The sequence below is a fragment of the Miniopterus schreibersii genome (genome assembly GCF_964146895.1).
Source record: "Miniopterus schreibersii genome assembly, chromosome: 13".
Classification (NCBI taxonomy): domain Eukaryota; kingdom Metazoa; phylum Chordata; class Mammalia; order Chiroptera; family Miniopteridae; genus Miniopterus; species Miniopterus schreibersii.
Genome location: NC_138113.1, coordinates 45,842,340 through 45,870,330, shown reverse-complemented (window position 1 = coordinate 45,870,330; position 27,991 = coordinate 45,842,340). Strand labels below are relative to the sequence as shown.

Genomic DNA, 27,991 nt, shown 5'->3' with positions numbered 1-27,991 from the left:
CGAGGGGTGATTAAACCTGCATGACTAAATCCCAGAAATTAAAAACCTGTAAAAAGCCGTCTAGCAAAAGGATCTGTCTTGCACACAGTTTAAGAGAATTAATCTGAATGCTCTTTATCTGTCCAATACCATTGCACTCTCCTCTTCTTCTCTCCCTTTCTCTGTCTCTCTTTCTTTCTTGAAATGTTTAATGACTGAGGGGAAGAGGTACCTGTGGAAGAAAGTAAGCTGAAGGCCAGGAAACTAACATAGTGGGAATGAATGAGTGGCACATGAAAGGAGAGGTTCATTCTCTGCCTGCATTTTCTAACACAGTCACTGGCTTGGTCAAAAGCCATCTTTCACTCACCCAGTCCTGGGGTACAGTGACCCCATGAGGGTGAGCGGAATGGTAGGCCCCAATTTGGGGGAGGGGAGAATTTTGAGAAACTGCTTTCCAATTTGCAGGCTGGCCTGAGATCACCGTACCAGGAACACTCTGCAACCCTTTCCAGCAGAAGAGAGCAGATTGGAGCCCTGGGACAAACAGCCAAAGGTCTATCAGTTCCTCTTACAATGATGGGGGGTCTTGCAGGGTAAGCCAAATGCTCTGGTGGGCCATCTAAGTTCAAGGTAATGAAGAGCTCTTGAATGAATCACAGATAGCTGATATGATTTCAAGGGGTTGGAGAGGCAGGAACATTGTGAATATTTGTCCCCGGTGTGAGGCACAGGCTGATGCCTTAGTATCTTGATGTTAGAGAGGACAGAGTTCAGCCTTTACAAATATTTTCACAGCTGCAGCGAGTACCCTCAGTATTACTGCGGTCAAAACAAAGACAAGGTATTCGATAGGTGCGATTCTGGAGGCTGTTTGTGTTTGTTGGTTGTTGGGGTTGGTTGGTTTTTTTTGGTTTTAACTTAATGTACTGTGAGGCAAGGAATAAGCATACATCTGCTCTACCATAAAAATGTGAACAGATGATCCAGACCACAGAGTAATTAAAAATAAAGCTGCCTCGAGAAACCTATCTTGATGTGGCTAAACGGAGAGAAAATGGAGGGATTTAATAAAAACAGTGCTGATTAAGAAATTAGAGGGCTGGATTATGATAGACACTTAAAAGACTGAGGTTTTGTCACAAACTTAATCTTAAGTATTATGTACAGATATTTTCTGTTAATCATATCTTTCTAAATCAAGGCATTACAAGTACAGGATGAAGGTGCAGAAAGGTAGAAGTTAACTCTTTGGTGTAATAAGTATTATCAAGAACATAGGTGGGTGAATGTGTTGGTGAGCAGCTGTGATTCAAACTAGTATCTTGAGCCTCCCATTAGGTGGTATATGTTTAAAACAAAAGTAGCATAAAATAGAAATTATGGGCCTTGCTTAGCTAACTCATAGGGCTTCAATTAGGTAGAATCCAATGAGAAAATGTAAATAAAATTTCCTTAAAAAAGTCACTAAATACTATAGGAATGCTTTATGTTCACATTAATAGTATCTAACAGTGCCTAAAATCCAGTAGGTTCTCAGTAATATGGTTGACTTAACTAGCTGTAGCTAAAAAAAGAAAATAGCTACAGCTAATTTCTTTCTTACCGTGCAGGATCCTGGGGATACAGTGGGATACTGAACAAAGTTTACTGCATGGAATTATTGCACTGAAAGATGGCATGGCAGGGGATATATGTTCAAAGTTACGCTGTAGCAGATGTCTCAAGTTGCTTTGTAAGTTAGTCAAGGTTCAGTCTTGACTGTATTTTGTTTTAGCTCCTGAAAATGGATTTTACTATCTTCACTATGTATTAATTACCATCTACCCAAGTTATCCAAGTGCCGTACATATAGGTGATCCTATTTTTGGTTGTGGATCATTAGCATATGCTTTTACATAATATTAAATTGAGGTTTAAGTGTGTGTAATCATCCATTACTAAATTATACAATTAAATAGTTCTCCTACTAAGTATTATCCTATACCCCAGATGATTCCAAGCATTAAAGAAATTGTAGTATTAATTCAATGATACTAGCTACTCTTAAATATCTTTTTACCTTGTCAAATGGAGAGAAAGTTGAGTACATAAGGAAGCTCTATTTATTGAGTCCTTACTATGTGCCAGGCTCTGGGGTAAGGGTTATTCATGTATTATGTCTTTTAACCATTATAGGAACCCAATGAGTAACTACTATTACTATTCTCATTTTATAGTCTGGAGAACTGAGCCCAAGAGAGGATAATGAATATACACAAGGTCACAAAGCTAATCATATCGGTTCAATGCCAAGCTCTTCTGATTCCAGAGTTCTTTCCCTCAACAACTTTGCTGTGCTGCCTATCTATTCATCTTTAACACCTTGGTTCATAAAAGATGTGTGCCTCTGGGCAAGCCCTTTAAATACAGATTGTCTGGTCTTTGTGCTAATCCCCAAATAGCTGTCAATTAGCACAGGATGATGTCCTGAAGGCCTGCCCATGTCCCTGCAGGTTCTGTAAGAGATTTCACACTTCTTGTAAAATTGAGATATAGTATCTCGCCTTGTTGACTGAGCCCCCCTCAGGGCACAGGTAGAGACATGCAAACTTTTTCTTTTCCTCTTTCCCTTTGAAGCCCAAAGCAGTTCACCTCTCTGTGGGTAGAGCCTGACCTATGGGTAAGTGACAAAGAGGGTTTTCCACAGTTGGTGGAAAGAGCTATATTAGGAAGTGCTCAATGCCTCAACTCCCCACCCTTCCAATCCCAACCCCAAATTAGAAAAATGAAATAACTTCTAACTGATTGGTGTTATGTGTGACGTTTAGTAACAATTTTTCTGAATGAAGTCATTACAGGGCAAATGTAAACACTGAGAAGATAAGTTCATAATGGGTTATTAACCCATTAAATGGCCTCATTAATAAATGAGATCCTTTTGCAATAATTCCTGAAAGAAGCATCAAGGCCTGTGCAGAAGTTTTCCAATTGTGTTCTAGGGTGTTCTGTGCTCTGCAGAGGGGGTGCAGGTGTACAGAAGGTCACGTGGGCCAGCTTCTGCCACTGTCGCAATTTTAACCACAGCAGCTCTGCTCTGCTCATACCTTAGGCTCCGTCTTTCATTTTGGGGAAAACAAATGAAAAACAACAATAAAAAGTACTCTAAAGTTTTTAAAAATGAAAATCACAAGTCTAGTGGGGTGAGTGTGAAATCTATATTCATCAAGGTCTAGGGCAGCACCTAATACAATAAAAACCATTCTCTCTCCCTCAGAGCAGGTTTGGATTTGGGAAGCCGGGAAGTAACATTTCTTGAAACCTAAGGGTCTGGCCCTGGGTCAGGCTTTTCATTTTCAGTTCCTCATTTAATCCTCTGTGAGCAGACATTAGACCCATTTTACAGACGACACAAAAGCTCAGGGAGGTTAAATAATTTGCAGAGAGTTTCAAAGCTGATGAGTGAAAAAGCCGAGGCTCAACTGTGGAATCCCTGGTCCCTAAAGTACCCCACTGTCATCCCGAGGATACGGAGGAAGTTATGGATTTGGAGACCAACGTCAGAGTGGGTACTTGAAGGCAGTAATCCAAGCTTTGCCTTCTCGGCAATGTCTATAACCACCTGCTCTGCTGTTTTTGCTTCAGATCACATAGCAATTGTTTATGTGGGTCACTATCATTTTGTGGAGCCACTAAAATGTGGAAACAGCTCAGACTAAACCAGGCCTCCCACAAATGTTTCTTCTATGCTGTCCGTAAAGGTATTCATTAGTATTAGTATTGGTATTAGTATTAGTATTGGTATTAGTATTTTCTTTATTATTTAACCTGCTCTTTCTGCCACAAAGAATGTGTTCAAAAAAGCAATGAGGAGGATTACTTTAATTTGACATTAGAAATGGAAAATTCTGCAGTTAAACAACAGTCTCTATGTACTGATGAGGAGATATTTCCCGGAAGTATTGCTTAAAACCTTGCAAAATAAATACATGGTTAGGATCTATTAAAAATATTTATTTACATGTTTTCTTGCATGGAAAAAATTCTGCCAAAAAAGACACCAACCAGTCAACAAGCAGTTCTCTTTGGAGATAGGGTTACCAGGGATACCCATTTTCTAGATTGAATTTTTCTGTAATGTTTTACTTTTATAAAACATGTATACAATATTTTTGCAGTGAGTTAAACAATAAAGGCATGCATATTAAATGTCTATGGTAGCGTTGTGATTTTTCAGTGTGTTTCCTTTTCACATGCAGCTTTACCCAGGTTGTTCACTGAAGATACTCTGATTAAAACCACAACATCAGACCATTTCTCTCTGTGCAACATGGATGTGAACTCTTCTGATGGTATGCTACAGGCAATTGGACAATCTCGCTGACTGATTGCTGGGCGGACTCTGACAAAGAAAGTTTCCTATGAAAATGATATCTGACTATCGGCTATAGAGAGGATTCCAAAAAATCGTGGTCAGAATAAAAATAGCCTGAAAGGCTAGTTTTCAGTGAAACAGACACTGTTTCCGAATGATATTTTCATTCATCATAAAGATGTTGTTGGTGTTTCATGATGATGACGCCTCAAGCTTCCTTACTCCTTGCTATGATGTTTGTCATTTACTTTCAAAGGCCCTTCAGCAAAGACACTGAGATTTCATGAGTGCTCTTTAGTTTAAGCCCCATTCAAGTGGTAGTCTGTTGCCTTAATCAGAAATGCAACCACCCAGAGGTCACAAGCACTCCCAATAGAAAGGAATACACCAGAAGTGGCCCCTGAGAGGGCTTCTCCTAGCAACATTTCAGTCAACATAGGGGCTTTACATAATAAATACTAGAAAATACTAGAAATGGGCTTTCATTGGTGAAATTGCTGTCTGTTAATTAACATGAAAATACTTGTGTTTGTGTTCCACATTGTGGATTGGCTAAGCTATTTAGTAGACGCTGTTCGTAACTGCAGAAACAACATGGCACATAGTTAGACGTGAGGCCTGGGTCCTTAGGAATTTCACCTGAGGCTTCAGCCCTAATGACTCTGTGCCTAGAGACTGGGATGCAGAATTTCTGTTTGCCCGATGACTACTACCAGGTAGCAATCCTATCTCTCGAAGGTTGTCGTGTTTACCTTTCAAGCAAGGTATTGATGAGACTACCTACTAGGACAGGAAACAGAATTCACCAGTAGATTTGTTTTGAGATTTGCTTTCATTATCATTGTTAGTGGTATTGTAAGGGAGTAGCTAAAGCTCTCCCATCTCAAATAGTTTGGTAGCTATTATTGAACTATCTATCTACCCACCCATATGTCATCCCTCCATCCACCCATCCATCCATCCATCCATCCATCCATCCATCCATCCATCCATATACCATCCACCCATCCATCCATCCATACACCATCCATTTATCCATCCATCTATCCACCCACCCATCCATCCATCACCCATCTATAAAACCTAATATTTGTGTGTGACCAAATTGGCTTCTTACGTTAATTTTCAATACACTATTAAAAAAATAAAAGAAAGCAGATAAACATAGAGGTCATCATTGTTTGTGCAGAGAAAGGAATGACTTGGTTGACCCATGTGTGGTTTTGGAGGGTAGTCCTTCTGTAACTAAATCCAGTTCAGAAGCTCTGGCAGAGCACTCCTGCACAGGGATGAGCCTTGCTTTAAAGAACAGACATTTTCCAGAAACACATCTGATTTGTTTGCCAGCTACTAACCCAGATCCACAAACTGCTGGATGATTTTGGTTCTATTTCAGCTGATCTCTTTTCCATGTGTTATTGCTGACAGTTTCTTTTTTCCCTGCGACTCCACCCTTCCCGTTCTCTCAGCTGCTGGCTATTTTTTCTCAGTTTCCTTCTTAGGCTCCTTTCTTACCTGCTCCCTAATTCTGCTGTCCCCAGAATTCAATTCTATTCCTTGCTCTCCTACTTTCTCTCCTTGGAAGGTCTCATCAAGCCAGTGACTCAAACAGCCTTATTTATATAGGGTGTGCTGTTGAGTTCCAGATCTATAAGTACACCCCTAAACCCTCTCCCATGCTCCAAACACTTACATAAAACTGTTCACTCTCCCAGTGTGCCCTCAAACTCAACTTGTCCCAGATTGAAATGAGTGTCTTCTCTTGGCGTCTTCACTTCCAGCATCAAGTGACAGGGCATCTAAGTTATTGCTCATCCATCTCCTCCTCATCTCTAATGCCAAAGACCTAGTTCAGACACTCACTGTCTCTTCACTGGATTACGACAAAGAAGCCTACCATGCTTCTGTGCCTCCATTTAACCTGTCTCTACCCGTCTACCCCATCCTCTATACTGTCTCAGCTGGGGCCTAAAGCATATAACATCTGATCTCCCTATTGGCTACAGCATACATTTCAAACTTCTTAGCAAGGAGGCCAAGGGCCCAGCTAGCCTCTAAAGAGTTATTATCATTTGTATTTCCATCTAGAATCCCTCCCCAATCCCATCTCTCTCCCTTCTTCTGGACATGATATGCAATAAATCTCTAAAAAATGTTTGTTTGATGAAAAAAAATAATGATGAAAACTTATGTTAGTAAATTAAAAATATACAGGGTGGGGGAAAGTAGGTTTATAGTTGTGAGTACAAAAAACACAGAGTTTATTCTTGTGTTATTATTTATTAATTATTGTATTATTTTTGCCCCACCCTGTACCTATATCTGTATAGATATCTACATAGATAAAAATGACACCCATTGATTTCTCATGGCTATTTCAGAAATAGTGCTGTGCAATAAAAAATAAAAATAGCCCGGCTGGCTTAGCTCAGTGGTTGAGCATCAACCTATGAACCAGGAGGTCACGGTTCGATTCCAGGTTGGGGCACATGCCCAGGTTTCGATCCCCAGTTGGGGGTGTGCAGGAGGCAGCTGATCAATGACTCTCTCATCATTGATGTTTTTATCTCTCTCTCCATCTCCCTTCCTCTCTCTGAAATAAATAAAAACATATTTTAAAAAATAGTTAAATAAAAATAAAAACACTTAACAAGGGATGAAACTGGGCCTCCGAACCATTACATGGCTTTGCAGTCTCCCAGCATGGTGGAGCAAGAAGCAGATCTTTAAATAGTAGCATCCTCTGTTTTAGCCCATACTAACACACAGGGTTCAAGTTGCGCTAAACCTGAGGGTGGGAATATTTCTCTCCAACAAAGCTATGCATACAGGCAAAGATTCCTTGGGGTCCACACAATAATGATGTTTTGATAAGGGATGGGAACACAATAAATCTCTAAGAGTACACACCCTATTACGAAAAATCCATGTGTTCATCTGTAATGTCATGGTTGAAAATCTTCATTTCCTTACATCTCTACATTCTGTAATGCTATGAGCACAAAAAATAATAGACTTTATTATTATTAAGAAGAGTATGCTGATAATTATGAAAAAAAGCAATGTGAGTCAGATTATTATGGTAATTGTGAAAAGGAAACACTTAAAATAGATTACCGTGACCAGAAAGGTGAACAAAATATACTTCATTGTAATGTGAAAGGCTAGATAGAAAGCCACTTGATGATCTATAAAGTACTTTATAAATGTTTTAAGTGCATTGTCTTGAATCAATTATAAAATCTCCTAGTGCCTGCTATTATTCATACTCCAGATGTCAGAACTTTGGATTTTTAAACATGCATTTCTCCTTTCCTAAAAGGTTGTAAAAGAAGCTTTAGTGGTAAGAAAATACTGCAGACACAAGAAACTATTTTCCCTTTGGAAGCAATCAGGGCCACCTGCTATGTGAGGGGGGCCTCCAGAAATCCAGAAGGATCTCTATAACAAAGGTGTGCCTTTCTGGGAAACTGCAAGAATGGCACAGTCAGTTAACACAAAAAATGAAAATTGTGCGCATCAAGAATTAACCACAGGGATACATGCTATTAACCAAGTGTGGCCATTTGGTAAAAATTTATTTCTGCTAAGAAGAAAATTATATTCCAGTTTTGGGGAAAAGTTGTCCACCATAAATTATCGAACATCCTTGCCTTCTGAATAAAGCTCCTTGAATCTAAATAAGCCTTTATCTGCTGACTCTAGTCCATCGCTATTAATACCAATCACTGTGCTCTTTAGCATGCAGAGTCCCGTGGGAGCTAGTGAGGTGGCTAAATATCTACCGCTGCTTTGATTCCACGGGTCTGCTTGTTTCTATAGACTTCGTTAATTTGTTTTATACGTTTAGTTTGTTTGCTTTTTTTTCTACTATTGAGGTATTAGGGATCACTTTTCTCTGGGGTGAGGACATGTTCTTTCAAAGAACTCTTAACCCTTTAGGTTTGGTTATTTCTAATCTGATAGTAGTTTAAAGACATCAGAAAGGTTAGAATTTCAGAACTAGGTGAGAGAGCTTTAAGGAAAGAGGCATTAAAAACTCTCTTTTAGCCTGGCGGGGCGTGGCTCAGTGGCTGAGCTTCGACCTAGGATCCAGGTGATTGGGGTTCGATTCCCGGTCAGGGCACATGGCCAGGTTGCGGGCTCGATCAATGACTCTCTCATCATTGATGTTTCCATCTCTCTCTCTCCCTCTCCTTTCCTCTCTCTGAAATCAATAAAGATATATTTAAAAAAAAACAGTATCATCTGCTCAGGACTTGTGGGCAGCTCGCTCTTTCTTCCTTTACATACATTTATTTTATTTATTTATTTATTTATTTATTTATTTATTTATTTATTTATTTATTTATTTATTTATTTATTTAATTTTTTTTCTTTTTTGGTCACTCAGAAGCCAAGTTTTTTGCTCCAGAGTTTATGGCTGGGTTAATTAGTTGGGCTTTACTCTATTTTAATAAATGCACTATTTTTTAGAATGGCCACTTCAAAGTACCTTACAAGATTTTCTTAATGGACATATTACCTAGTTGTTGAAGATGCAAAGGAAGCCAATATCCACGATTATCAAGTTTACTCTGAACAGAAATGAACTATGGGATTCAACCCATCCGTCCACCTATCAGGACAATACTCTCAAGTGCCGGCCACTCCAGGAAGCCTCCCGTGCCCCCGGGCGAGTGGCAGCTGCCCCGTGTTCCCACAGGTCCTCTAACCTGCACTGTTGTTGCCGGGCTGCGTGTTATTGTAATTGTGTTTACTTGTGCGTCTCCCTAACCAGACGGTGAGGTCCTGGAGACCAGGATTGATGCTTCAATGTCTCGGATTTGATCTCAAGGTAGGTTCTGAGTTACGTCTGGTTGATTAATTAATCCATCAATTGATCACAGACCTGGAGAGGATTAGCACAGAGAGAAGGAAGGGAAAGAAAGCAAATCGAGTGGGGAAGGAGGGAGGAGAAGACTCTTGGAGTCACAAGTGTATCCTGTCGACAAGGAAAAGTAAACATAAACAAGGCTGTGCAGATCCTACTGACCTTAGGAGGGAAAATAAAATGTAAAAAGGCGGTGGAGTAATGAGAAGGGTGAAAAGAGATGAGTATTTTCTGCAGAGTCTGAGCGTTGAAGGAAGCAGATAATAGGGATACATTAGGCCCATTAAAATGGAGAGAGGGCAGGAGATTAATGTTGTCTCCAACAAGGTGGCAGTTCTGGGCTCAATCTTTAATTAGTGTTTAACAGAGAAAAGAAAATCGGGCAATTAGAAAACTAACGGCGACTTGGCAAAACATCTCCCGGAGAAAAAGCTCAGGAAGGGAATGAGTACACACTAACCACAAGATTGGTCCTGAAGGCTGGAAGAGCAGGAAACTGGGCATGTTTGCAGAACACTTGTCTGTGATTGAAAAAAAAAGAAACCTCGTGAGTCTGATAAAACATGCCCAAATTTTTAAATGCAAAGGCTGAATAAGCCCATGTTTGGAACAGAGAAACCCCCCTTCTTAGACTCCTCTGGGAATACATGTGTTATTTTTTCGGGTATCCTGGTTCCCACCCGAGAGGACGCTGGGGAAAGGACAGGCAGAAAAATCAAGGTTTGTACAAGCAGCCCCTCACCTGAACATGGCCACCCATAGATTCGCACACACATGACTACGCTACATGCTAGTCTCATACAAAGCAGAATTAGGCATGGTGATTTTTCATGAGCTACAGATATCGGTGCAGCAGAATATAGAAATGATGGGGAGGGACACAGGCTTGGGGCTGAAGGAGCCTGGGATCACATTCTGGCTTCACCCCTCCCGAGCCTTGAGTAGGTCATCACATGCCAGTTTGGAGTCTGAGCCTCGTCTGCAGAAAGGACACAGCACAGCCGGCTGTGAGAATGTTGAGATATTGCACATAAAGTGTCTGGCACACAGTATGGCATATGGCAGATTGCTCAAGGAATACTGATTCCCCTTTTTTCTTTCTCAAAGGGCAAAATGGGAAAGTGGTTCTGATTAAATTTTCTAGTGGTGCATCTCTTACACCCCACCCCCCAAACCCCACAAAAAACAGTGGTATCTCAGGGATAGAAAATTGGCTGTCACACTGCTTGAAACATTCAAATTGTCTTCCTGATAGCAGTTTGGCTTTCTGGACATATCCAGGGGAAGTCAGAAACACTAAGGCTTAGCTGAATTAGTACCCGGGAGAAAGGACAGTGAGCTCCTGGTAGAACCTCCTGCTCTCTGCTCACAGTGAGAGGGGAAGGGATTTGTTCAGATCTCAGCTATTCCCTGGTACCATTTTGGTTCTTTTTTTTTTAAGTTGGTCAAGAGTCAATGGTCCTGTCTCCTTCTGTTGATGGCTCTGTCTTATGCGACCTTATCTAACCACATTCAACCTTTCTTTACTATCCTGTCTAGCATATTGTCCCAGGAATAGCTAAGGCTAAACAATTTCCAATTTAAGATTCCAAAGATCCAACCATGATACCTAAGATGGTCAGCAAGGTGGTCCAAGCTACATCCAATTCTTCAGGTATTTTCCTTTCCTTTTCTCCTTTGAAATGACTGCCCATCCCCTCATTCTGCCCTTGCTTCCCAGATACAGCTATTGCTGGTACATTCACTCGAGAAACTATTTGTGCTCTCAGGATAATTCGCATTTCCTGAAATGTTCAAGATAGAGATAATCTTAGATATGGTGGTTAAATTGTCCTATTAACAAAGGTGCTTAATGATTGTGGTACAATCATTAAGACCCTTAAATTATCTTAGTCCTAACTCACTGAATTCAAGGATCATCTCTCCAAGTTGCTAGCAAACATGGCTAGAACAGACAGTTGAAAAAACATGGCAGTGATACTTCCACTTTTCCGAATCAAAGAGTTTATCACTGTCCCGCTGAACTCCGCAGTTCTAAAGGACAGTCACTCATTGAAGGAAAAAAAAATACCTGATGTTGGGCATATGAGAAATAAATCAGTAAACACAATAATGAACAATGACATCATAGGCAATAAGCCTCATGGATATCGTCAACATAAATTCTCTTCCAAGCACTTTGGGATGGGGTCATAAAATTAGTAAATTCAGCCATGACTGATGTTTCATATTTCAACTTCAGGAGAGAATGTACTACTCCATCTTATGGCACTTTGCTTGCAAATTTGATTCTAATTTGATTGGTTAAAAGTCACACCTTGAAAATTGAAAAATGCAATGTTAAAAAAAAAAAATCCGAGTAAATGGCAGTCTCATAAAGTGAAGAGAGGTGAATGCTATGGCTAACTAAGCATAGGTTAACTGTGCCTAGAAAAGGCATAGTCTGTGGATAACAATGTGTTGCATTTTACCAGAGCTCAGCTTTCACTGGTTTACTAATTTAGCCTCATTAATACTAATTTCTTTCACCTCCTCATGGATGTTATTGTCCAGAATTTAATCAATTTAAAAGCAACCCCCTCGCTGAAGTTCCCATGTTCCTATAAATCTGAAAGAGCAAAGACCTCAAGCAAGGGTATGAGCAGAACACCGCCGTGATGTAACTGGCGAGCTCACTTCCTGAGGCGCCGTAGGTGCTCTGGTATCACGCTTGAATTTTAACAACGGTGACTGTGTCATGGACTCACCACCAGCAACGCTCTCAATAGCTTGCTGTTATTGCACAACTTTATCCACGTGCTTGAGTGGTGATAACAAGAAGGCAGAGCAATTATTACTGGAAAACCCAAACTGTGTCATAAAAGTATCACCCTTCTCTAAATGTTTTCTAATAGTGTGAAACCTACTAGCAGTTGAGTGACAATTATCACGGTCATAAATGTTCAACAGGTGGGATGCACATAAGAATGACATGGCCGTGAGTCCAAGCACATTCTAGGCTGGGACCTTATTTTCTCTCAGGCCCTAAACCAAATAACTTAGGCCACAGCTACCACCAGAATAAAGGAGGCCTGGGCTCTGCCTAGCTCAGTAAAATGGTAGGATATCCCTGGTCTATAAAATGTAAGCATGTAAACTAGCATCTGGTTCAATCACTGAGAGTTTCTTTAGAATAAGATGATTTCATGTCAAAGCAAGAGACTAGGAGCGGGGCAGACTGGACGCAGAGGGCTGATGGATACATCAAGGGTCAGGCAGGTACTTGGTGATGACTCAACAGCAGACATCAGTTGAGGAGATAAAGTTTGGGCAGTAAGTGATAAATTTTCTGAGGAGTAGCCAGTTGTGGTAGGGAGAGCACGGGCTTTGGAGAAAAACAGACTCAGAATAGAATCCTGGCTTCATCATAACTAAATTTGTGACTTGGAAGAAACCACTAGTTCCAGAGTTGCTTCCTTTTCTTTTCCTTCTAATATGGGAATCATAATATCTACCTTACACTGGGACTGTGAGCATTCAAGTTATTACATGCTAATTTCTTGCTACATAAGAATTGACGGTGACAAATTATTAGGAGAGGAGCGAAAGTAGCAATACATTATGATCCAAGCAGATAATCTGTTCATTTAATCATTTAAACATGAAGTCTGCAAATTAATCTACTCGGCAGGTGAATAATTTACTAAGAGTTGGGTATCCAATAGAGAACAAAGTGGGTTGGGCCCTACCGTCACACATTCTATGATCTGAGCTGCCATTAAGCAAGAAACACACATATAAATAATTAATTACAGGCTGTGTTAAGTGCTCTGACTAGAAACCCCAGAGAGAAAATAACAGGGTGTACCAAGGAAATAACATGTTCACGGGGACCTGAAAAATGAGTAGGTATTAACTCTAAGAGCTTAGGAGGGAGAAGTCTTCAGAGATGGGAAATGGTGTGTGCAAAGGATATACAGAGAGAGAAAAGGCTAATGGGTGTGAGTGCTGAAAGCAGCCAGGGAGTAAGAGAGAGACCCAAGCGAATTAGGCAGAAGCAATATTGTGTATGGTCTTAAAGATCATGGTAAAGAAGTGTAAGTACACTGAGAAATCACTGGAGTTGTTTTCGACAGAATGTCCACATGATGCAATTTCCTTTTTAAAGTGATCTTTCCAGAAGCTGGAGAACATATTGGGGGACGGCAGGGGAGGAAGCAGGGGGAGATTCCTGCAGTAGTTCAGAGAGAGGTCAAGGTGATTTGGCCTGAGGTGGTGGCACATGGCTTCTGAAATGTTCAGGAAGGAGTGATCATTGGCTATTCCATCAGCTGGGTGAAACTTTTCAATAGGAAACTCAAAGTCATGCAATAAAAAAGGAAATCAAAGTAAGAGGCAGTAGGCATTGAGGTTGCTAGAAAATTGGCAATTGTGCCACAGCGAAGTTAGTGGGTAAGGGCAAAGTAGGGTTCCATTTTTTACTAAATTTATTTGGTGCAAAGAAATAAAAATAAAGACTTAGTAGTGAAGGGCAATGTCCTATGATTAGAACATTGGAAGTTACTAGAGTGAGGCACAAGTTCAGATGAAATAGCACAACTTCCTCTATGCTGATCTGTCTGAAAAGATGGCTTGGAATTCATTTAATATTCTATAACTAGGAACAGAATTAGTCTCAGACTCCAGGAAGAGCTGAACCAGCAGGTGGAAACTATGAGACCCAACTTCAGAAGAGAGGACCAGCTAACCCAAGGCAGACACAAAGGCACATCATTATTCCTTTTTCATTTCTTCTGGGTATATATTTTTAATATTCTCCTCGCTGGGGAAATTTATAATTATACAAAGTTTACCAATAGGATGCAAGATCAGGTAGGCTATAAAGAAAGATATGCACAAAGATGCAATTTCAGTACTCTGCCCCCCACACAAAAATACCATATTCATGTTCAATATACTAGTGTTTTTCCATCTCCTGTTTTAGCGTGATATAAATCTGTCCTCTCAAGACTACAGGGAGCTCTGGGTTTACTTTCTTTCCCACTTGTTTGTTTTTGTTTTTATTGACTTCAGAGAGAGGAAGGGAGAGGGAGAGATAGAAACATCAATGATGAGAGAAAAATCACTGATCGGCTGCCTCCTGCACGCCCCCTACGGGGGACCAAGCCCACAACCAGGGTATGTGCCTTGACTGGGAATTGAACCGTGACCTCCTGGTTCATGGGTCAATGCTCAACATTTGAGCCACACTGGCTGGGCAAGAGCTCTGGGTTTTAACAGGTCTGGCCCTTGTCAGTTTTAAGGTGGGTTGTGACCTGTGGTCCCCAACATAATGCTACTTCTAAGCTAGAAAAATAATGAGGAATATCTTTCATATCATCCCATTAATATTGGGGGGAATAAAAACATAGGTTTGCTTCTTTGTTTTAAAAAGCAAAAGAACTTTTTTCTTATCTGTTTTGCATTTTTTATTTTCTAAATTGTAATGTTGATTCTAAAAGAGATGTTCTGGTTTTCCACTGTGGGCTCAGATGGGCCATTACACTTGATTATCTCTAGGAGTCATTAAAGGCCAATCAGGAGGATTAGGACTATAAACTTTGTTTGAGTTGTCAGAATAAACAGATTCTATCCTTGCCCAAATGGAATCTTTAAGTCTACCTTTCAAATGCATTAGATCAAGATTCACAAGCCAAAATATCACATGAATATATTCTATGCTGTTAGATCTTTTTTTTTTCTCTTCCCCTAAGGCAAGAAAGTCAAATTTACAATGCTAATATTTCTCTAAAAAGTTCTAAGTGGCACACTTTTCTTCAAATAGGCAACAGATTTGTCTGTCTATAAATATGCTTATAGTCCTATTGGAGTGGAGAAAAGCAGCAGACATACCGAATTCAATAGGCGGGCGATAAAACCGGGGGAACATTCATACATTAGAAAGCCATTGTCAGGAACAGTCAACTGTTCTATTATATAATTGAGTTCAACAAACATTTACTAAGAGTCTGCAAGGAAGTCTGCTAGTTATCTCAGGGAACACGAACTGCTAAAGACGCCCCCCTACGCCCATTCTCAAGGAATTTAAAACACAAAAAAGCAAGCAGCAAGATAATACAAGTTTTCTTCATAAAAGCCATTTGAGATGCCAGAAAAGAAAAACAGGTTTGAACTTCTATTTGACTTTCAATATAGCTCACTCTTCAAAGCAGAAATATGAAGTTAATTAAATAACATATATATTTATGTGCATACACCCACACACCTACGTGCCCACAAGCATATATAAACACATAAACCGAGGCATCATTTACAAGTATACATTATTATTCATCTGCATAATTAGTAATAAAAAGTACATATATAAATTGATTTTTTTTCCTCTAATAAATAAAATGTTACCTGTCATCTCAGTCATATAAAGAGAACCTCAACTCAAGAATGTTCTAATTATTTTACCCTTCTGCAGATATCTGCCTGGCTCTGGTTTTAAGCTATAATATAAACACATACAGACATGCAGGTGCACACCTACCCATCCCCCCCTCCCACCACCACCATGACCTATATACCTAAGTTTGAAAAGTAATCTGTCACATAACATAAAATGTGATTTTTAAATCAAATTATGCTCAAGTTGCCTCCACTTAAAAATACTTCAAAGCATTGCTAAACTTAGTATATTTGCTATAAGAACAAAATCTTAGGTAAATTTCTCTCTCTACAGTAATGGTGATATTCCATGCTGGCCATCCTTGGTACCAATACTCCCTGGGCATAATGATGGAAGGCCAATTCTGAAGCATCAGCACACACAGGGAGTATCTCCTGAGGTATGCCACCTTTAATAATTTAGTATGTTGACTTATCCTTTTCACGAGTAGTCTTGTCTTAACAGCAGTAAATACAGCTACGAAGAGAAATGGCAATTGGCTGAGGGCACTAATTACACAGCCTTGACTTGAATTAAAATTGCTAAACAGCAAATGAGATTACCAGCCTAAAGGTAACCTTAACTTAAATGTGAGGCTGCATTTATCTCATCTACAATGAAATTTTCCAGAGGTATAGAAAAATATAATTTTAATGAATAACTATTGTTTTAAAATATAATTGAAATCCCTGGTTCCTCCCTCTGCCCCCCTTCTTCGATCTTGCTCTACAGGCAAGATGTGCAGACGGATTTAGAGGTCAGGATGAAAGCATTCAGAATGTGTCCTCGTGGCCAGACATTACTTTGCGTACCATCTTCATTTTTAATGATTAAGAGCTGGCTATGAGACAAGTAAATGCCAAAGGAATGGGGGGTGGGGGAGGAAAGAGAAAATGACCTTTTCCAATCCTGGAGCTATAAGGAATCTTACAAATGATAAAAAACCAACTCCACCACTTGATTAATGAGGAAGCCCAAAGCCCACAAAAGCCAAGTAATTTCTCCAAGAACACAGAGTAAGAAGGCAGCACTATCCAGGGAGGGTGATATTTTCCTGGGATTCAGAGCCAGAAAATCAGTGTTTGAATCCTGTCTCTCTTACTTACTAGGACCTCTCAGGCCACTTACTATCTTTGAGGCTCAGTTTTTGCATTTCTGAAATGGAGATGGAAAGAATTTCACCCTCAAAGGTCAATGAGAATACACACGTGCCTGATTTATACAAGGGCTCAACAAGATGCTATTTATGGGGGGTCAGGGGCTTCCAAAGAGCAGAACCCAGATGTCCAGATTCCCAGACCAAGTTTGCTACTTTCCCCTTCATCAACCCAGAGATTATAACAATGTTCTGATCAATCACACCAGATACTTGGTGTATGTGTGAGTGGAAGGGGGTTAGCAAACAAAAAAATACTTATGAATGAACATTTCTTGTTGGTTTATATGAATCAAAACTCTATTTGTTAATAACCAATGTACTATTACTACTAAAAACAATAAGACATAAAATATAGTTCAAGGGGTTTTGTTTTTGTTTTATGATTAAAGAACCTACAAATAAAACAAAGCTGAGGACTTATCATTGATAACTGATGCACAAACAATAATTTCAAGATGAAGTTCTCCTCATCAGTGACTTATACTTCTATCTACACTTTACAAACTTACACACACACACATACACATCATTGCTTACATAATACTCCCTCCCCACACACACCCATAGTAGTTTAATTATTCCCATCATAGTAGGACTTAGTAGATGCATGGCTGAACTCCCAACTGTACTTGAAATTTATGTTTCTGAGAGTAGCAATTAAGAGGTGGGCTTTTAGAAAAGTTCTGCACATGAGTCCATTAAGAATTTTTTTCTATTCTTCTGTTTAATGAGACAGAAGATAAATAACTAAATAACAAAAGAAAAGAGAGGAAGACAAGAAGGAAGGAAAACAGGAAGACGTTAAATCATGATGGTCATTTGGCAACAGAGCTCCCTTTAAAGATAAAAATGAGGTAAATGTAAGGCTTGTGCAAGAGTAGAAACAACCTTCGATGAGAAGAAAGGAGTTTAGTTTCTAACTCTGGTCTTGCCGGTATTTGGTTGTATGACCTTTCGTAGAGATTTAAATTTTCTGATACTTATCTGTAAAATGAGAAAATTTGCTCATCGCTGTGAAAATATGACAATCAGATTATCTCCAAAGTAGCTTCTGAAATTCTGTGATTCCATGAATATTCACAATCGCAGGCAACAGAAATAAATTCCTCCTTAAGATGAGAAATCCAGTGTTTTCAATGTATAAATTTAGGGGAGATTCATTAACCAGGTTGAGTTATGGTAGAGGCTTTCACTGGGATTCCATTGGTCTGGGATTTGTAGAAATATTGACATGAAAGCTCAGTAAAATCTCATCAAGGTTTATTTTTTCCTAAATGAGTTACATATCTCCTACCTTTCTCTTTTATGGATCTATCTACCCTTTAAAAATACTGGCAATCTGCCTATTTCCTCAGACAATGAAAGCACAGTAATGCTCATCTCCTGGCCTGGTCGTCTAGGAAAACACTATCTGAGTTACCATTTTGAATTGTGTAAAGTATGAAAAAGAATGTTTTACTAGAAGAAGTTCTGAGGCTACTGTGCATCTAAAATCTTAGTGGTCAACACACCAAAACAGTTGTAGCCTATGTTAAACGGCTTGGACCAACTTGCAGTCAGGTCATGGAAATCAGTGGACACCCCTGTTTTCTGCTTGGTTAGCTCATATACGAAATAATAATAAACATCAACCATTGAACAACCATATTTCTCAGCGATGCACATCTCTGCTGCAAAAGCGATTCCTATAATTCAGAAATTAAAGCGCCACACAAGACAGTGTTCTAGATGAACAGACTTCACAAAACATAAATACGGTGCTTCCCAAGGGACGGTATTTTGGCTAGAATAGGTGGTAGTCCATAGAGTATGTTTAGTCACTGCATCACTGTTAAACCAAGGAGCCACATGGAAACAATCTCTATGGCCAGATCTTAATGAGATTTTCCCCATGGATTTCCCCATCCATGGAAATCATGCATGATTCCTCTGACCTCAGAGTCTTAGCTAAGCATATGCTTTGCATGAAGGCTTGCTCCTATGACATCTTCTGATTAATTAAGGATTAATGAACAAACAAACAAAACCCTTCTGATTTTGTTCTTAGTACAAATGCTTCCTATTTGACATTACACTTCTATCTGAAAAGTCTGCCTATGAGCGAAGTTTGCTTTAATGGTTGAAACCATACTGAGTTATCTCTAGTTTAGTATAGTGTGGGAGAACATCACTCCATGGGCCCAGGCATGGGAGTCTGTAGATCTAGGTTCCCATGATCCTTGCTAATTTATTTATCTTCCCAAGGCTTAGTTTTCTCCTCTATGAAAGACAGAGGCATGATGATTTGTTGCTGAAGGTCTTGGAAATCTAATGCATGACTGCCCCCGGGAAGGCAAACCTAGATGCTTGCTGACAAAATCTAGGGGTCCTGTGTGGGGTGGGAGGGTAGAATCCATGACCTTATAAGCAGTAGAAAGAAATCAAAGATTTGACTCAGATTTCCCTTGTGGCTAGCGCAGCTAGAGTTAGGAAGGAGAGGCTGACAGGGCAGCTGCTTCCAATTAATCAGGGCAGAGAAACAGCCCTCAGTGTTGGTAAAAAATATCTCACCAGGCCTGATAGTGTTGTAAACTGGGTCAGTTTAATGAAAAGCGACCACCAGCACAGGACACCTCATGTCAGAATGTTTCTCTAGAGAGTGCCTGTGTTAGGCAGAAATTGCTCTCCCTCTCCCAATGATGGCCACATCCTAATCCCTGCAATTTGTGGGATGTTACCTTGCATGGCAAAAAGGATTTACAGATGTGATTAAATTAAACATCTTGAAATTAAGACATGCCTGGATTATTCAGGTGGGCTTAATCTAAATAATAGCCTTTAAAAGCATAGATTCTTTCCCAGCTGCAGAGAACAAGAAAGATGGTAGTGTGGGGAGGACTTGACCCACTGTAGTTGGCTTTGAAGATGGAGAAAGGGGCCACGAGCCAAGGAATGTGGGTGTCTTATGAAGTTGGAAAAGGTATGAAAATGGGTTCTCCCCTAGAGACTCCAGAAGGGATGAGGTCCTGTCGACACCTTGATTTTAGCCTAGTAAGACCCACTTTAAACTTCTGACCTCCAGAACTGTAAGACAATAAATTTGTGTTTTTTTTTAATCATTCAATTTGTGGTAATTTGTTACAGCAGCAATAGGAAACTGATACTGTGTCATTGGCTGAAAGAGTCAAGGGACACTTAGGACACTATCAGGCAGTTAGCACAGGTGTTTTCGTACTCACAAAACTTCTTATTTTCAAATTCTGTTCCTTGCAAGGATCTGCAGATTAGCATACCCTCCTTAACAAAATTCAGGCTCAAGAAAGGGCGAAAAACATTTCCACTAGACTATAAGTATATAAGTAACTGATGCCAGCTTCAAATACATGATTTGCATTTCATCATGGATCAAAGCCTTGAAATAAGATCATGATGAACTTCTAAAATTTTGTTTTCAAAGAGCAGCCAGTGATAGAGGAAGAATGGGTGGGGCAGGAGCTCTTCCAGGATTTTGTAAGTATTCCACAGGCAGGTACAAACTCTCTTTGTCTTTAAGGTCACATTTGGACACCCTGTAACATGTGTTGTTTTGTAACAACATTGATCCAATGTTGAAAATTAAAATCCAGTTTAGGGATCTTAATGATCCAGTTTAGGGATCTTAATCATACACTGTATGTTGTCAATGAAAACTTAGGTAAGAAAAAAAATGCACATTGGTAGTAGGGTGGGGGTAAAAGGAACAAAAAAGGAAAGAAAAGGAAAGGAAAAGAGGGTTTTAGTTTAGTGTTTAAACTTTTCAAAGATGGAGGTATTCAAGGTTTTAAAAATTGAGAGGCATCTGTGATAACTATAAGCATCATTTTCTCTCTCCTTCCCTACCATCTGCCTCTTTCTTTCTGATCTAATGACGCTGTCTTTTCCCTCTGTTTTTCTGCCTTCTGCCCTGCCCTTTGCCTTGAAAAGTTCATTGGTCGCCAGAGGCCTTATTTTATTCCGTTACTGCACTCAGATCCTTCGACTGGACAACATAACATTTAGAAATAAAAATTTAAAAAAATGTTTTCCATAAGACAGAAGGGAAAGGGGCTATTCAGAAAAGTCCCCCGTTTCCATGTGAAGTATACATGAGCAGCACACATAGTTGATTTATAAACCAAACCAGAGGTCTGTGACAGCACTTTGTTATATGGTGCAAATAAAACTTAACAAATTACTATTTAGCCGACTATCTTCTACTGTGTACTATTTTTCATCGCTGTATCTTTCTTCACCTCCCTCCTCCTACGTTATAAATTAGCACCATTTCCTGGCACTTTTCAGACTCAACAGATGTAATGCTATCAACATTCTGATAATGCTGAAGTCACCACGAGCTCCAGGCATACTGTTTGCTGCCAGAGATCCGATGTTTTTATTATACGTTTCTCTCCTTCTCTAATGTATCGGGCCATATGAGATATATATATTGCACAGGAATATGCAAACTACAATAGCAACTGCTGACTGGGCCATGAACCAAAATGAGCACATGGACACATCTGCCCACCTTCTAAAGTCCTTAATGAATAAATACGGAATTTTCAAAAGCATCTGGACCAAGCACCATCATTCACTACTGTTTATAATACCTTATCCAGGTAAAGTTCTAGATGCATCAGGTTAGTGCTAAAGCGATATTCCACCAACAGCCATCCTTTCTAGATGCCCGCTGACTTGTTTTGTAAGACTCACGCTGAGTCTTATTTTGTAGAAAGAATGGCTAATGAAACTGCAGGAGTCCTGAGGAGGAAAGAAGCACAGACGTGTGGAAGGACAACCCCTCCCCGCTACACATGTATACACAAAACAGGTTTACCCTAATCAAAAAGTACTACAAAGCAGCAGGCCCAGTGCCAAAGAAATAGGACTGCCTACATACGCCCTCCTGTCCCCCCACCCCCCTTCAGGGACATGCACATTACTTTTCACAAGTGGCACAAAATCAATAATTTTAGGCTACAATACAAATGAACATTCTTCATGCAACCTAAAAATCACTATGCTCATGCCCCACCCCAACCCTGTGTCATTTTACTCAACCCACCAATCACCAGCACCCACTTAGGAAGATGCCCTGGACACTGCATCCTACTGACTGGGCAGGGATACGCAGGCACACATGGCACAGTCCCTGATGCACGGCCTCAGGGTCAGAACAAACTACACAGGCTACTAAAAGGTCCAAACAAGTGAAATAGTAATGTAGCCCTTTCCTGCAGGCACAGTTGCCACACCATATCAGATGCATTTTTAAAGGAGGGGCAGGGGCAAAAAGTAAAAACACTGAGTCAAGATGTGTCCACCAGCAGCTGACAGCCACTTTAAAAGTGAAGTGTGAACATGCTAACATCTTCCTTTCTAAAGTGGCTACTGGTGACAATTTAACTTCTACAGGGATGAGGCAGGACACAGAAGTGGCAGAATTGGCCACAGTCTGGATTTTGCCATCTACCAAGGCTGAAGGGAGAACACCACCGGGGACTCATGTACATGGTGATTGGCTTAGAACAGCTCCTATAAGTGGTTCAACATCAGGTCATACACCATCTTCACTTATTTAGCTCATGTTGCCAGCAGCTGATGCAATACCCAAACCAAGAGGAATCATTATAGTGGTGGCATAAATAAGCCTGTAACAATTGAATAAGGTGGAAAGAGTCTCAAGAGACCTGCCCTGACCTCAGGTTCTGCAGCCAATACAAGGCAACTCCCTAGGCCTCGATAACACCATGTGTCCAGTGAAGATGTTCTCCGAATGTTCCAAAAAAGACACTTTTCAACCAAAAGGATGCAGTTGACAAAAAGGACTGAGAAGCACTGCCACCATGTTCCTTGCCCCCCCGCCTTCCCTTCCCACTGGAAGATTCACAATGCAATCAGCATGCTCAAGACCCTGAAAGATCCTGTGGGAAACCAGGTATAACCCTGGAATTTTGGGTCAGTGGGGGGAAAAGGGGACATCTGTAATACTTTCAACAATAAAGATACATTTAAAAATATTTTACAAATAATAAGAATAAATAATAACTGGGACTTCCATCTTTTTACCACTCCTTCTCTTGCCTCCTGATGTGTTCATGTTGTGAACTGACCAATGGAGCAGCCAATTTTACAGGGAACTGAGGGTGGCCTCTGGCTGACAGCCAGCAAGCACCAAAATTCTGCCAACAACCACATGCATGAACTTGAACATGGGTCCTCCCCCAGTCAAGCCTTCAGATGACAGACATAGCACCCTGCTAACACCCTGACTGCAGCTCTGAGACACCTTGAACCACTGGACCCAGCTACACAATATCTGAATTCCTGGCTCACAGAAACGTAGACACAATAAACATTGCTGCTTTAAACCACTAAGTTTTGGGATAGTTGGTCACGCAGCAATTAGCAAAGTTAATACAAAAGCACATAGAACCTATGGGAAACCGCCTTCGGAAAGTGTTGACAAAAATTTTAAGGTTATTTTTAAATATCTTTTAAATGTATGGAACAAAGCAAATCATTTGCAAACAGATTTTCCTAATCACAATAGAGAAAAAACTGCATAAGCCCCTAAATTAAAATGACTAAGCCGAGATTCATCTTTTCACTGTTGATGAGAAAGAATCTACCAAACAAAAGTAAAGTATGGAAAAGACAGGCACACAATTTTCAAGCTCTTTGGATCTACCCCAATCCATGGGGGTGGCTCATTGCAAACTCAAGTCTATTTATTAAGGTAGGTCCTCAAAGACCTTTTCTTCCTGTCCACACATTTTCAGACCAGTTTAAGTCTCCATGAAAAACTCACAGTAATAAAACTGTATTTCATGAAGAGTGCTCTTTCTTCTAATACATCCCTGATTCAAGCAAGCCTTGCAAATCACCAAAACCGCTCTGTCACATGAAACTATGATTCCCTATAATATGGTCTCATCAATGTAAAAGAAAAAAAATGCTAGAATGCCTTCAAAACCCTGAGCACTGAAGGCACATCACACAAGCTTAATGTTAGTATTATCATCATTACCTCTTTATCACACTTAATGAACATGTAAATGTATAAACAAAAATGAATATGCATTTGTCCGTCAATGACATGCTAAAATTAATGAGTCTGATTTCCTAATAAATATGCAGAATGTAAAAATGCAGATGAGCATGGTCTCCTTCAAAGAAATCACACCAAAAGACTCTCCACTTTCCTCCAGAAGCTATCACCAAAGTTTTTTGCATAATTTCCTTTGGATTGCTTTTTTAAAGATAAGGACCTTTCCTTTGCTTTGACTGGCTTTGTTTGTTTAAAAAAGCTCACAAAGTGATGATCTGCTATGACTTCAGACCTCCCCAATGATATCCCATGCAATACCTACAAAACACGTGAACACATACACACACGCCGCACACACCTTCATCTCTTATTTTTGAATTACAGGGTTAAGCAAAAACAAATACAAAATTGAAGTTGTATTGATGTTTAAAAAATAAAGCAAAGTAAAAAATTAAACAATTATATCGCCTTATAAACACCAAGTAATTTACTCATGTAAATGCATAGGGAGTTATAGCCATAAATTATCTTGTGTCTGAATGATAATATGCAATGCATTTTGGCAGATTAAATATTACCAACAGCATTAGGCTGCAGTGAGCAACTGAAGAATGTGTATTGCATTAAATTAAACTTATTTGTCTGAAGCGGCACTGAACAGAAGGTAGGCTTTCAAGTTACCTTCCCTCAAAGCACAGATAAGGACACTTGAAAGCTATATGATCTTATTAACCAATGTAAGCCCCCAAAAGTTAATTAAAAAAGAAAATGTTGCCTGGCCGGCGTGGCTCAGTGGTTGAGCATCAGCCTATAATCCAGGAGATCATGGTTCAGTTCTGGGTCAGGGCACATGCCTGGGTTGCGGTCCCCAGCAGGGGGCGCGTGGGAGGCAGCTGATGGATGACTCATCATTGATATTTCTATGTCTCCCTCTCCCTTCCTCTCTCGGAAATCAATAAAAAATATATTTTAAAAAGGAAAGAAAGAAAATGTTACCCATAGAAATCTGAATTTATCAAAGAGGAAAATTAGGGAAAGATTTTTTTTTTTTTTTAATGCAATATTTTTATGGTTTTGGTTTGCTTGCTTTTCATTTGCCAAAAACAACTAGAGTTTTGCTATAGTAAAATTACACTGGGCATGGCCTTGGCCGGGTGGCTCATTTGCTTGGAGTTGCCCACACGCCAGAAGGCTGGGGCCTGGCTTCCCCATCAGAGCACAGACCTAGGCTGCAGGTTCCATCCGAGTCGGAGCGCGCTGGGAGGTGGCTGATCGATGTTTCTCTCTCACTCTCTCTCCCTCCCCCTCTTCCTCTCTCTCTCAAATCAATAAGCAGATAAAATAATAAATAAAAACATTAGACATGGAGTCAGAAAAGAGGAAGTTCTGCCACTTATTCACTTCTCTTCATGGACCCTCAGTTTCCACACTTGTGAACAGCAAAGGTTCAAGTTGCTCTAACCAAGGCGGCGACCTTAATCCCTTATTGACATGTGGGAGCCTGTGTGAGGGCAGAGGGGGTTGACTTTGTTGGACGAACAGTGTCTGGACATATCTACTGGCATGTGGCCGCGAGAAGCAGGCAGGTCCTCCACCTGCCCAGTCCTGGGCTATTATACAGAAATTGTTTGATGTAAAAGGCGCCCCCTGCAGCGAGGAGGGGCAGTGGCAGTGAAGCCAGGAGTGAGGAACAGTATGTGGTGTGATAACACACCCGCCAAAAAACTGTCCCAACAAAGTGCCAATGCTGCCCTTTTGAAAAATGAGATTTTCCTAAGGCACCCTCTAATTTCTCATTTAATGATTCTAAGACATAATGCCTTTGGGTCAAAGCCTTGCCCTTGTTAATCCTAGAAGTGGTGACCACGTTGGTTTTTCTGGTTTTCCCACAAATACCACAGCCCCTCCCTTCTTGGGGCTTTTTCACTTGTTTCTTCTGCCTGGAGCTCACCGCTCACCTTCATGGAGCTGACTCCCTCTCACTGTGAAAGGCCCCTCAGCTGCGCTGGGTCAGAGAGGTCTCCTCATGCAACTCAGCTCCTCCCCTGAAGCCAGTTTCTCCCAACCCTCTTCTTTTTAGTCACACCACACACTTATATTCTCTTCACTGAACTTCCCGTGACCAGCTATTTCCTAGGTATGTGTTTGTAACTTTCTTCTGTCCTTCAACATGAGAATATTCGCAGCATGAAGGCAGGAGTTCTGCCCATTTTGTTCAGCCTGTGAGCACAATCCCTAATACAGTCGAAAACATGTGCAGCTTCTCAACAGTTGTTGAAGGAATGAATGACTGAGCCAGGGAGTAAATTTCAACACAGAATTTTAATATATAAACGCTAATATTTAGATTTATTAATCTGTCTAAATGAGAGGTACTTGGCTAGACACTGAGGATATAATTGTGAGAAAAAAACATGTGTGTCTTACCCAAGTAGATCTTTTTTTTAGTCCTTAGCTGAGGATATATTTTTAAATTTAGTTTTAGAAAGAAAAGAAGGCGATAGGGAGAGAGAGAAACATGGATGTGAGAGAGAAACATTAATCGGCTGTCTCCCACAGACACCCCAACCTGAGATCAAACCCACAACCTGGGTATGTGCCCTAAGAATGGAACCCATGACCTTTCGTTGTACAGATGACACTCCAACCAACTGAGCCACACTGGCCGGGGCTTACCCAAGTAGATCTTACAGAATAGAAATAAACAGACATTATCAATCAAATTATCAAACTAATACATGTAACATTTAACTCTGAAAAGTGCTGTCTGGAAGAAGCAGCTTCCGAGGTGTTAAGAGACCTGATGATGGGCATTTGAACTAGATAGAGTGGTCAAGGAATGGTTAAGATGATATTCAAAGAGCAGCCAAGACAAAGGAAACAGTATGTGCAAAAGCCCCGCAGCCTGAAAGAGTGGGTTAAGACCTGGAAAAAAGCCAGAGCACCTGCAGAGAGAGCAAAGGAAAACTAGAGATGAAGTCATGCACGAGAGGTAGAGTAGAGCTGGACCAGGATTTTAGAAGACATGTGAAGGGGCTGTGTCTTTACTTGAAGAGCAATGGAAAGCCATTGGCAAGTTGTAAGAAGTGAGGATTTCTAGTGGGTAGGTGTATGTGTGTGTGTCTGTGTGTGTGTGTATGTGTGTGTGTGTGTGTAAGAGAGAGAGAGAGAGAGAGAGAAAATATCAGATTCATATTAGGAAAGAGGCCACTGTGGCTGCTAATAGAGTAGCTGGGAGGCTATTTCCGTGATCCAGTTCATAGGTGATGGAGCTTGCGTTTGGCTGGTGCTGATACAGAAGAAAAGTAAACAAATTTAAGAGGTTTTTAGGGGATACAATCCAGGGACTAGGTAGTGGAAATTATATAGAAGGTAATGGAGAAAAGTGAGAAAGATATTGAAAACACAAGTTGCCATTCTGAAAGAGAGAGAATCAGACTAGGGGTGAATGTGCTGAGATAAATTAATTTGGTTTGGGTATGTTGAATTTGAGGTGCCTTTGAGACGTTCAAGATCATCATCAACAGTTAAGTGGTGATGAACAGAAATTTGACTTGGGGTAGTGAACACATAATACATGCACATGTGTAGTAGAATTGTGTACATGAAATCTGTATATGTATTTTTAAAAATAAAAAAAATAAATTTGTGTCACCCCAATGAATTCAATTGTTTTTAAAAAGAAAAATAATAAACATCAAGATGACCTATACAGGGGCTAGAAAAGCCACCTGGCCAGAGGAATGCATTTGTGACTTGTTGGTATGGATGGGGCTGGCAGTTAGAGGGCAATGGTGGAATGGCCTAGGATTGTGTAGATTAGCTTAGTGATGGCAGAAATGGCCCAGAACCCCCCAAAAACAGCCATGGAAGATAGCCCAGAGGAAGGGATCCCATTCCAGGAAGGAAGCATGAGTTCCTAGGAATGCTTTGGGTATGACATCACAAGATTTGCCCAATTTACAATTTTAACAACTCTCCCTTCAAAATTCATGCTCCACCCCCCTCCCCCAAAAAAATCACAGGAGGTAATCTGGGTGGCAAAAGCAGTGTATATGTGGGAATTAGAGAAGGGCTGAAGAGACTAAATTCCTTATGTATTTGGTAAGGCGTTAGGAATTCCACACTCTTTATTTCCGTTATTCTCTGAAACCATAGTTGGCACC

The 27,991-nt window shown here is 40.3% G+C and overlaps 1 protein-coding gene across 2 annotated transcripts in view; it reads right to left on the bottom strand.

The window, feature by feature from the left end:
- The window catches only part of CTNNA2 (catenin alpha 2), a 980,129-nt gene that overhangs the window by 393,767 nt on the left and 558,371 nt on the right, over positions 1–27,991 (bottom strand). The window lies entirely within an intron of this gene.